The sequence below is a fragment of the Dioscorea cayenensis genome, chromosome 13 (genome assembly GCF_009730915.1).
Source record: "Dioscorea cayenensis subsp. rotundata cultivar TDr96_F1 chromosome 13, TDr96_F1_v2_PseudoChromosome.rev07_lg8_w22 25.fasta, whole genome shotgun sequence".
NCBI lineage: Eukaryota > Viridiplantae > Streptophyta > Magnoliopsida > Dioscoreales > Dioscoreaceae > Dioscorea > Dioscorea cayenensis.
In genome coordinates, this window is record NC_052483.1 from 6076106 (window position 1) to 6087233 (window position 11128).

The 11128-nt window shown below is 39.4% G+C and overlaps 1 long non-coding RNA gene across 2 annotated transcripts; it reads left to right on the top strand.

Annotated features, from left to right (window-relative positions):
- The first annotated feature begins 8220 nt into the window (after positions 1 to 8220).
- On the top strand, positions 8221 to 10895 carry LOC120274547. 2 transcript variants are annotated; one of them, XR_005540944.1, is made up of 3 exons: positions 8221 to 8298; positions 8571 to 8715; positions 10679 to 10895. It is a non-coding gene; the product is annotated as an uncharacterized LOC120274547 (long non-coding RNA). The 2 variants fall into 2 exon arrangements; XR_005540945.1 differs by having other exon boundaries at positions 10685 to 10895.
- The last annotated feature ends 233 nt before the right edge of the window (positions 10896 to 11128 follow it).

Here is an 11128-nt window from a genome sequence, read left to right on the forward strand (position 1 = left end):
TGCCCGTGGAGCCCTGCTTTAAGACCATAAAGAGCACGGCGAAGTCGACAAACAACCCCCTGAGGCACCAAGACCGTGGAGGAGGAGTCATATAAACTTCCTCCTTTAAGTCACCATGAAGAAACGCATTCTTCACATCAAGTCGATGTAGGGTCCACTCTCAGCACCGCAATGCAAAGAATCAACGTGACGACAAGGTGCATGTGGGCTACAGGGGCAAAGGTCTCCCTCATAGTCACGACCATGCTCCCGCCTGGAAACCACTGAGCAACCAAGCGCGCCTTTATAGCGCCGAGAGACCCATCGAACGAGTCTTCACCCAGAAATCCAAACGGCATGTAATCGGAGTAGCATGAGAAGGAAGGGGAACTAAATCCCAAGTATGAGTCTCGAGACAATGCATCAAGCTTTCCTCACCATGGCAAGACGCCACGCAGTGACTGCATCGCCTCGTAGGTACCGCTCATGGACATCTCGAAAACACTAGTGCTAGCGAGAGTATAACGGTTAGGGAGGATGTAAAGTGGATCGATCACGTAGAATGGGAGTGTGAGAGGGTACCCTCGTGATCGTGATCACCGAGAGAAGAAGTGTCAGAGAGGACCGCCGGAGGTGTAGATGCTGCAGGTTCCCGACGATGATAAGTATAACGTATAGGAGGATAAACCGAAGGAAGTAAGGAGGAATCGACAGATAAGGAAGGGGATGGATGAGAGAGAAGCTCTGGAGAAGGAGGACGTGGTAGAGAAGTAGTGGAAGCTGGGGGAGTATCCTCAGTGGATGAGAGAGGAAAAAGGAAGGAAAGAGGAACAGAGGGAGAAGTAGATGTAGTAGAAGGGGGAAGCATAAAAAGGAGTAGTCTCATCAAATATGACATCTCGAGAGATGCGAAAGCGACGAGTGACTGGGTCATAACAACGATAACCTTTGTGTTCAAGACTATACCCCGTAAAAAAACACAAAGAACTCGACTGGTGGTGAGTTTTTGTCCGCCTCCCGAGGTGAGAGTAAGACAAAGCAACGACAAACCAAAAAGCACGAAGGTGATCATAGCGAGGGGGAGTTCCATGTAGGAACTCACCGGGACTACGACCCTGAAGATGGGATGATGGTTGCAGATTAATAAGGTAGACGGCAGCAGGAACAAAGATCAGCCCCTGTAAGTGAGGAGGAAGAGATGCACCAAGCAGTGAGAGCTCGAGCTGTCTCTAAAATGTGGCGGTGCTTGCGCCACGACCCCATCTCGAGGATGAGCCCCGTGACGTGATAGTTGAGGCAAGGTGCCCTCGAAGACAAATGGGTACGAAAAAGCATGGAGGTGTATTCTCCGCTGTAATCGGACCTAAAGGTCTTGATAGAGGCGAGAACCGAAAGGTGCACCATAGTAGTAAAAAGAGCGATATATAGATAAAAGTCGACTCACGATGATGCATAAGATAAAACCTGTAAATCGTGTGTGATCATCAATAAAAAAATAACATAATATCGATTGCCACCTTTAGATACAAAAGGAGCAGTGACCCCAAACATCGAGTGAATGAGGTCGTAAGGGGCACTAGTTTGAGACCCGACTCAATGGATAGGACGTCAGAATCGCTTGCCAAGTTTACAGCCCAAAACAAACAATATCGAAGGAGGAGAGATCGCTCCTAGGACACCCCTCGATCGACAAGAAAAAGACATACGAGACCCGACACAAATGACCAAGACGATGATGCCACGGATGATGTGATATAGTAGCAAAGATAACAATGAGAAGCGCACTGGCCTCAAGAGGGAAGATGAAGGGAATCCAACATGATATACTCCACTATGGCGGTGGCTAACTCCAATCACCGCCTCCATCGCGATCCTCGCACACGACATGAGATCCGGCCAAAAAAATGACTCGACAAACTATAATCGCTGAGTCGACTAATGTATATAAGGTTCATGGATAGATGAGGGACATGAGATACAGAAGGGACAGAGAAAGCATTAGTGGAGAGATGACCAGTGGAAGAGACAGGTAAAAAGTGTGCCATCAGCAATGCGAACACGAGTATGAAGGGAAGAAGGATGAGAATGGTGAAGATGAGTGGCATCATGTGTCATGTGAAAGCTAGCACCAGAGTCAAGAAGCCAAAGAGGACAGGAACTACCTGGAGTGGGTGGAGTAACTCGAGCCGAACGCGCTCGACCGAGAGAGATGTCACCCGGATGCGATCGCTGAACCGACGTAAGCATCACCAATAGCCGACGCCGACGGGCAGGAGAGAGAGAGACAAAGGGAGGTCGACGCCGAAAAGGCCTCGAGAAGGAGGTGTGGGAAGGAGTGGAGGAGTCGGTGATGAAGTCATGCGGGGAAGGCCTCGCCGCTTCTTCCCGCAAACACGCTGCAGTAAATCCCACATTGCCACAATAGTGGCAAGTCACGCCTTCTTCTACCGAGAAGACCGAGAAGCAACAAAAAGTAGAAGAGGACGGAGTAGCCGGTGAAGGAGCAGGAGGACGAGTAGCAGCGAAGCTGCATCGCCTCGGGAAGGAGGCCCGAGACGAGTCTCCTCAAAGACGAACAATAGTGAATGCCTCATCTAAGGAGTGTGTGGTAGGGGCATGTAACACCGGGCCCGGGTCGACTCAAACTCGTGACGAGACGCATAATGAACGCCAGACATACGCCGCGTGACTCCTCATGGCGACGGGCGAGCGTGCATGCCTCATCAAGACAAGTAAGGAGTCGAGCAAAGGTGGGTAGGGCAGTGAGAGGGTGTGAGGGCATCAATCTGGCGCCATAACCCACAGAATCTACTATAGTAGTGATCAACAGTATCCTCCCCTTAATGCAGAGTGTCAAGGGCCTGATATAAGGTATAGATCTGTGCCTGACTGGAACCACAGTAACGACGCTCCAAGTAGCTCCACATCGCACGAGCAGTAGGGAGATCTGCAATATGGGTGCGAATATCAATGGTACAACCGACAAATAATCATCCGCTGCCGAGAATCATCGACAATCCACTTCTCAAGCCGCTGCTCATAAGCTTTGAGAATGGCGTAATCGCTGATCGCTGAGCTGCCGGAGCAAAGAGAAGTACCATCAACATGGGAAAGAACACAAATGCCATCAAGAATGGGCTTGAGAGTAAGCCGCCATGGAATATAATTGGTGCCATCAAGCACCACATCTGAGTGGGAGATACTGCGGTGACGGACATCAGGAAGAACTCCACTGAGTCCGCAGAAAGTCCATACTAATGCTGAAATTAAATTACAAAAAAAAAATAAAAAAAAATAATTCTCAAACAAGAGAATAAAACCAAAACCAATCAATTAAAAACATAAAGCAAGACTGAAAATGTGGATCTGGTCGGGCGACCAGATCTGGCAGGCGCGCAGAGATCCGGCGCGACTGGGGGCGAGAGCGCGCGGAGCGCGGCAGGGGGCGAGCTGAGGCGAGCGCGGCAGCGCGGGCGCTGGCGCAGCGCTGGCGCGGGCGCCGCTGCAGCGCAGCTGCGGGCGCAGCCGCGGGCGCAGCGCTGTCGCGTCGTGGCGGCGGCGCGGGCGCGGGCGCGGCGCGGCGCGGCGCGTCGCGGTCGCTGGGCGGGCGCGTGGCGGCGCGGGCGCTGGCGGCGCGGTCGCGGGCGCGTCGCTGGGCGCGGCATGCAGCTGGGCGCGCTGCAGCGCCGCGGGCGCTGGCGAGGTAGGGTCGCGGCAGGGGCGCGGTCGCAGCAGCGCAGGGGCAGGGATGCAGGCGCGAGCGCTGGCGAGGCAGGAGCGCGGCAGGGGCGCGGTAGCAAGTGCGGCAGGGGCAGGCGTGGTCAGAAAAGAGCACGACCGGATCGAACGGCGGCGGTCGCCGGAGAAGGATCGCCGGAGGAGTGGCGGGGTTCGACACCACTGCAACCTAAGCTAATCTCTGATACCATGTTAGAGAGTGAGAGGAAGAGAGAAATGCTTGAACCATTGATCTCAATGGACAAGCTCATGTATAAATAGAAGATGAAGTGTACAAATACATATAGTGTACATAGTCTATACTCAGGATATACATACACATATATACATGTATCTAACATAAACAAAGATTTGAAGAGTGGAGATGACATTTGACAACAAGGAGTTGTTTATTGACTTGGTAGTTTGGGTTCAGGATTATTTTGAATAATGTTTGGTTATGAAACTAAATAAATCATTTTTTAATGATAGGACAACAGATCATGGGTTCTGTTTTAGAAGAACTGCTCAATGTGTGCTTATCTGATGAGCAATTTAATCATATAGTAAATATGACAATTATGACATAATCTTTCTGCTGTCCAAATTTCATCTTATCAAAAAGTGGATGATCTTTTGATTAGCAGAATTGTGAAATCAAAGCTTTGATTGATCATCAAACGTATCTTGTTCTCTAATCTCAATTCAACTTGAGAAATTGTTAAAGCTCTTTAATTAGCAGCTTTGCAAAATCAAAGCTTTGATTGATCAGCAGGTTGTTGGATATTCTATTTTTACACCGTTCTCACTATCCTCAGGTTTTTGGATCTTTGTTGTCCTCCAGGAAGCTCCATGCCTTACTTTTCCACAGACGAGCTAGCAACACATTTGCTAACACCTGGGAAAAAAAAAAGGAGAAAAAATAAATCATAACACCCTCAGTAGAAATATGTGTCATGAATATTAAAATATATAATTCAACCCCAAATAGAAAAAATAATAATACAAAATTGTGACAAAGCCAAAAGAAGCACACGGACCAACACATGCTTTCAAAGCCAAAAGAAACTTAAAAAGAAAAGGGGGAAAAATATAGACGCAAAAACAAAAATCACAACAGTATCATCAAATACAAAATCAGGTTTCAAAGCCGCTCATTTTAGGCCATTCTGCACATTAACAAAACTAAGGCTTTCAAAGTAAAATTCCGCAAATAATCCTTAGCAAATATAAGTGAAAATAACATATAAACAACATTTTACATTGATATCTTTCAATCCATGAACTTCAAAGCCAGATTTAATTTAGAAAATACAAAACATAATAATGGCAAACAGACCTCAAACTTGAAACCAACTAATAATGTCTTCTCACTGACATAGATAAAAAAACTCATCAAAGTGTTCTGCTTTGAGAAGAGAAACCAGAAACAACACAAAGCAATCCAAAGTATAATTCCACACAAAATTTGATAGTACTTAAGGTTTGACTAACTTTCATGTTTTATTCATTGGCAAAGGAGAGAAGGGGAGAATTAGTGGCCATTTATTGGAGTCTTTGGTGTTGCCATAACAAGCTGATTTGGAATAAAAGTAAAGATTCTCAATGATATGTAGGTTGTCAGTGTTGGGCTGGTGCATTTGAAAACAATATGGCTGGATGCAATAGGCAAATCTCATTCTACTTCCATGAATGCAAGCAGTTCAGCAAGTCCACAAGTGGTGTAAACCCAAACAAAGGTGGAAATTAAAAAAAAATTAATGTTGACGCAGCAGTTTTTTCAGAAAAGAGTGCTAAATTTGTTGTTCGGGATTGGTTAGGGAGATTTATGGATGGTCATTCTCAAGTTTTTTCTTGGGATCACTAGGCTGAACTCATTGGAGTTGATGGTGATAATAGAGGTAGTCACTTGGATTAAACAGAGAGAGAAAGGGTACAATCATGAAATTTGTGGAGAGTGATTCTTCTTCAGTAGTGCAGCTTATTCATGCTACAAAAGAGCTCCGTAGTTGTATTGGATTGTTGGCACATAATTGAAAGAGAAGCATAGTATTTTTATCTCTAGTACTTATAGTTGAGTTCATACAGAGGTGTGTGAATTGTGTCACTCATTCGCTAGCCAGAGCGTCACATTCCTTGCCCGGTCTTCATGTTTGGGGTTATGCCCCTCTAGATTGCATTTTATTTGTCTTGTCAAATGACTTATTAACAGATTAAATGTCTTTCTTTTTTTTTTAAAAAAAAAAAGAAAATATCAATCACAAAACACTGTCTGATACGCTTATCAAAAACGTTAAGGGATTGAATCTCTTGTCCCTCCAACAGTCAGTTTACATTGCTAAAAGCCAAAACTTAATCAATTACAAATTCATTAAACAGATAAAAAAATATACAACTCATATAGACCAAGACTTGAGTGAAATATTTAAAAACAGAGTACAAAAAATGCATGGTAGTCCAAATTAAAAAAAAAAAATCACTTCAGATTGTAAACATATATAGTTAAAAATATTCTTTAAATTTAGCAATACATTTATTATTATTATTATTATTATTATTATTATTATTATTATTATTATTATTTAGAAATATAGATAAGGATGGGTAAAATTCAAAACTGTCTATTTTTAAATTAGGAGCACTACAAAAAATTGAAATCAGTAATGGTAGATTTTATATGAGCCATCGAACTTCTATGCATAAAAATATTTATGTAAATATACCCTTTTATAAAACTCGAAACTACATGCATACTCTCATTTATTGTTTCATGAATAATTTTTATTAATTATGTGATATTAGTTATATATATTTAAGATTTTGTATAATTTTTTTTATAAATTTTTAAATAAAGGTATATTTATAAATATATTTTTGTATATTTTTTTAATAAATATTTTTAAAAATAAACATAGATATAAATGAATAAGAAATTATTCTTTTAATAGAAATGAGTTTTGAGTGTTGGTGACATTAATATATAAAACCCCCCTCTCCTTCCCTTTTGCCCCATATAAAACCCCTCTTTGATGGAGTTACGTTTGGTTCGTGTTAATGACATATTACCACGTAACGAGATTACCATGATAATATGAGTGGGAATGTTATATGGGTGGAAATATTGAGGTAATTTAATATAACCATGTTTGGTTGGGAACTTTTATTACTTTGGTTTTCATGGTAATCAATTTGTTAAAATATAAAAAGTTATAAGATTACCACGGTAATCCAAGATAGACACCAAATTTGGTGGTAATAGGATTACCACTTTCTTGGTAATATTTATATGTTGGTAATGTGATATTACCATACAGATTACCACTAGGGGCCGTTTGGTTCGTGGTAATGATATATTACCACGTAACGAGATTACCATGGTAATATGGATGGGAATATTATATGACTGGGAATATTGTAGTAATCTGATATAACCACGTTTGGTTAGGAAGTTTTATAACTGGGAATAATTCATTACTGTGTTTGGTTCGCCATGGTAATCAATGGGTAAAATATAAAAATACCGAAAATACCCTCTTTAATAAGGGCTTTTCTTCTTAACCTGAATTAATTTTCTAATAAAACCTAGCACCACCCAATAACATACAAAAATGGAGTTCTATGCTATAATTTCTGCAAAACATAACAAGTTTGAAGATTAGATTTCATAGTCATGTGATTATCATGATATATGGGGATTGAATAGCAAATGCCTCCTGAACAAGAATGTTTCATCAAACTCAGAAAGGAGATTGATGGAAAGATATATGGAGCAATGTATACAATTATATGGCTATGCGAACCATGATGTATGGTAAAGGAGATTGATTCATGAAAATATAAAAGGGCTATATTCTATCTCCATCAATCAATCAATCAAAGGCCATCTTCTCAACAAGAAAGAATACAATGAAGCAAGATTCAAATCAAATATTTTTATCATTATCAGAAAAAAAGAATCGAATCAAATAAACATAGGAAAGATGATGATGGGTATTTGGGAACAAACCGGGATTGAAAGGAAGTTAGATGGTTGTCGAAATCGTGTTGCTTTTGCTTCCGAGGAAAACCTAAAACGCTCCAGAAACCCTATCGGGAGAACGAAACACCATATGAAAACAAATTTCGCATGTTAGACCCTGTATTATGTTTAAAATTATTTTTTAAAAACAAGGGTATATTTGATCCAAAAAATTTATTAGATTACCAGTAACTTGGTAATCTCAGATAGCCACCTAATTTGGTGGTAATGAGATTACCAAGTTTCTTGGTAATATTCTAATGTTGGTAATCTTAGATTACTATCCACATTACCATTGTCTCCTAACCAAACGTGGTAATCTTTTTGTATTACCATGTAACAGGCGGTAATGTGAAAACATTACCGGCAACCAAACGGCCCCCTAATACAATGCCAAACGTGATAATATTTTCATATTACCACGTAACACATGGTAATCCTTCTACATTACCGCGAACCAAACGAACCAAACGCCCTTTCCAGTCTTACAAAACCCCTTCTTCTCACTTGGAGCCATCACAAAGTCTCACCCGTTTTCACCAAGCGCTAGGGTTTGCACAGCCGCCGCCGTTCAACGACTGCCGGTGAGATCTCCGGCCTTCTTTTTTTCTCTTCTATCTCTCTACAGCGATCAAAGTTCTTGTTCCTAATTTTAATCGTATTTATGGTATTGTTTGTTAGATTTGGATAGGAGGGGTCCTTTGATGGTGTCATTCATGTGTTTTGGTGTTTTTCTTGAGTTTTGGTTATTAGATTCATAGTTTTTCACTGTTAAGATGATTTTTATGATTAATTGAAGGAATAATATATATAAATTCTCACTGCTTGCAATAAACAAGAGAATGCATATTTATAGTTTTCTTTCTGAGAGTGCTGCTTGCAATCAAACAAGAGAATACGTTGGGGAGTTTCTGAAGAGATGTGAGAAGTTCAAGCTTTCAAAAACTACGTTGCTAAATATCATTAACTTGAGGTCATCCAGCCAACCTCTGATTTACTCGGTATTTGCCTACTGCTTGCTTTATTGATTGCATTATTTCGTATACTTTAGTGGCGATTTTAGTTTGTTTGATATTAATTCAAATGCTTGATTCCCTCTGAAGCAATTTGCAAGTGTGGAAAGTGCCAGATTACACTGTGGAGACTTGTATTTAGAAATAAATCAGGTCATGGTCATTGCTGATCCATAACTTGTGATGAATTAACTTTGTTCACCATTTTTGGTTCATATTTCTTTAAATCCTGGTTAAGTGAGCAGGGTTGCTTTCTCAAATTTGTTGAGATTAAACTACACTGGGAGTTTGATATTTTCTCCCCTATATTTTTTCCTTATTGCAAAAGGTGGCATATTTTCTTCAAGTTTTCATGCTGTTGTTGTTTTAGTTAACAAACAAAATAGCCTTTTATGCATATAGATGTTATGGTAAAAGTTCAGCTTGCATGATGTTTCAGCAATTTACTTTCATAAGCAAAACTGAGTCCGACATAACACAATTAATTGTTTGATGAAACACATTAAATTTTATTAACCCATGCATATAAGAATAGAGGGATGGTTCTAGCTATGTGGGAACATTGAACAAATAGCTTAGAAGAACCTACTGGCAAATGAGAAGAATGAGCGAAGTGAGGCAAACTTGTTATTTTCATTCATCTCAGTGTGACCTACAATCTGCATGCCTTTGCTAAGAGGGGACATGTTTGTAGTTTAAACCTTGAAATTATGTGATTCTTATATGTACTATTAAGTTGGGCATAGAACTACAAATCTCCGCACGTATTTTTCATTTAGGCCTGTACATACTAAACCTAAATGAAATACTTTGAGATATATGCATATATACTCATACCTAACCTAAATGGAATGCTTTGATAGATATGTATATATATATGTACATACTTAACATAAACAAAGTACTCTTATATATATATAGATATATATATATATATATTGTGGTTTTTATGATTAGAGCCCTGTTATATTTTAGCTGATTCATGGATATATAAATTCTCACTGCTTGATTCATGGTTGAGGTGAATGCTTAATGACTCAAATATATGTCCAACAGAGATATACCTACATGGCGAATTCTTGATATGTTATTATTCCAAAGGGCTCTTGAATATTGATGAACACAATAAAGAAATATCAAAATTTTGTACATTTCCCACATAACATCATATATGAATATATATTTACCGTACAATATCAAAACTACAATATCCAATGTTTTGTGTTTGTGTGTGTGTATATATATGCAAATGTCTAAAAGAATTACCATGCCAAACAAAAAAGAATACGATGATTCTAAATGATGATGATAACCTGTAGAAAATAAAGTAAATTATCACATGATTTTATTGTTCAAGAGATAAAATCTGCAAAATAACATATGATGCAGAAGAGAATGGTTGCATAAATTATAATATCTATGTTTGGCATGGTACCCTAAAAGAGCATCAAAGGATTATCCAATCGGATTTAGGGTATGAATTCACATTCTTCTTCTTAATTTCACTGAATTTTCTTTGATTAATTTTTAGTCTTTGCTTTGAACTCATACATTAATCTGAATGCCATTGTTTTTTTATTAATTTCCGGCCTTTATTGTGAAGTCATACATGATACATTTAGTCTTAATTTCTTCATTGGATTTTTAATGTCTTGATATCATGCATTACTTTTAGCATGCACTAAAATATTGTTGTTGCCTGGATGCTTCTTCAAGATGCAATATAGCAATTATGCTGATGAAAATTATGTTATTGCCAATATTTCTCCTGCAGAAATAGCACTTTGTGAAATTCTTATCAAAAAGTTTTTTTCATATCAATCATGTTGAATATAACCATTTGAAGATGCAATTTTGAAATTCTTCTGACCTTCTGTTTTGACTTAAACTTTTAATATTTTGCATATGTAAATATTTCTTTTTGAAATTCAGCTGACCTTTCATTTTCCAGCTGCAGTATTGAAGAAAAAACTTTCTTCTTTGGGATCATCATGGATCTTGGTTGACCATCAGCTTCAAGCACAGCTGCAAGAGAATCAATTGAAGGGGTGGGTTGTCGGTTCATAATCTTTACTATCAATCTTTATTGAGTATTTATGGCAAGGATGTTCTAAATTTTTGTGGATGAAATAGCATAATAACATATATGTAGTTGCTTTGCCTTTGTATTTGATTCACTACACGATATACTAGAATATAGGAATATTAGTTAAATCTAGCTTCTCATCCCAACATATTTACCAGATAAGATAACAACTTCTAAATCCTCACATTGCCGACGCTCTATTTTATTAGATCATGGGGGTTGGGATTAGTTAAGTTTTTGCTGCCGGACATATGTATTACTTTGTCTAGGCATCGTTCGAAGCGCCAATTATATATTGGATTTATGAAGTCTGGT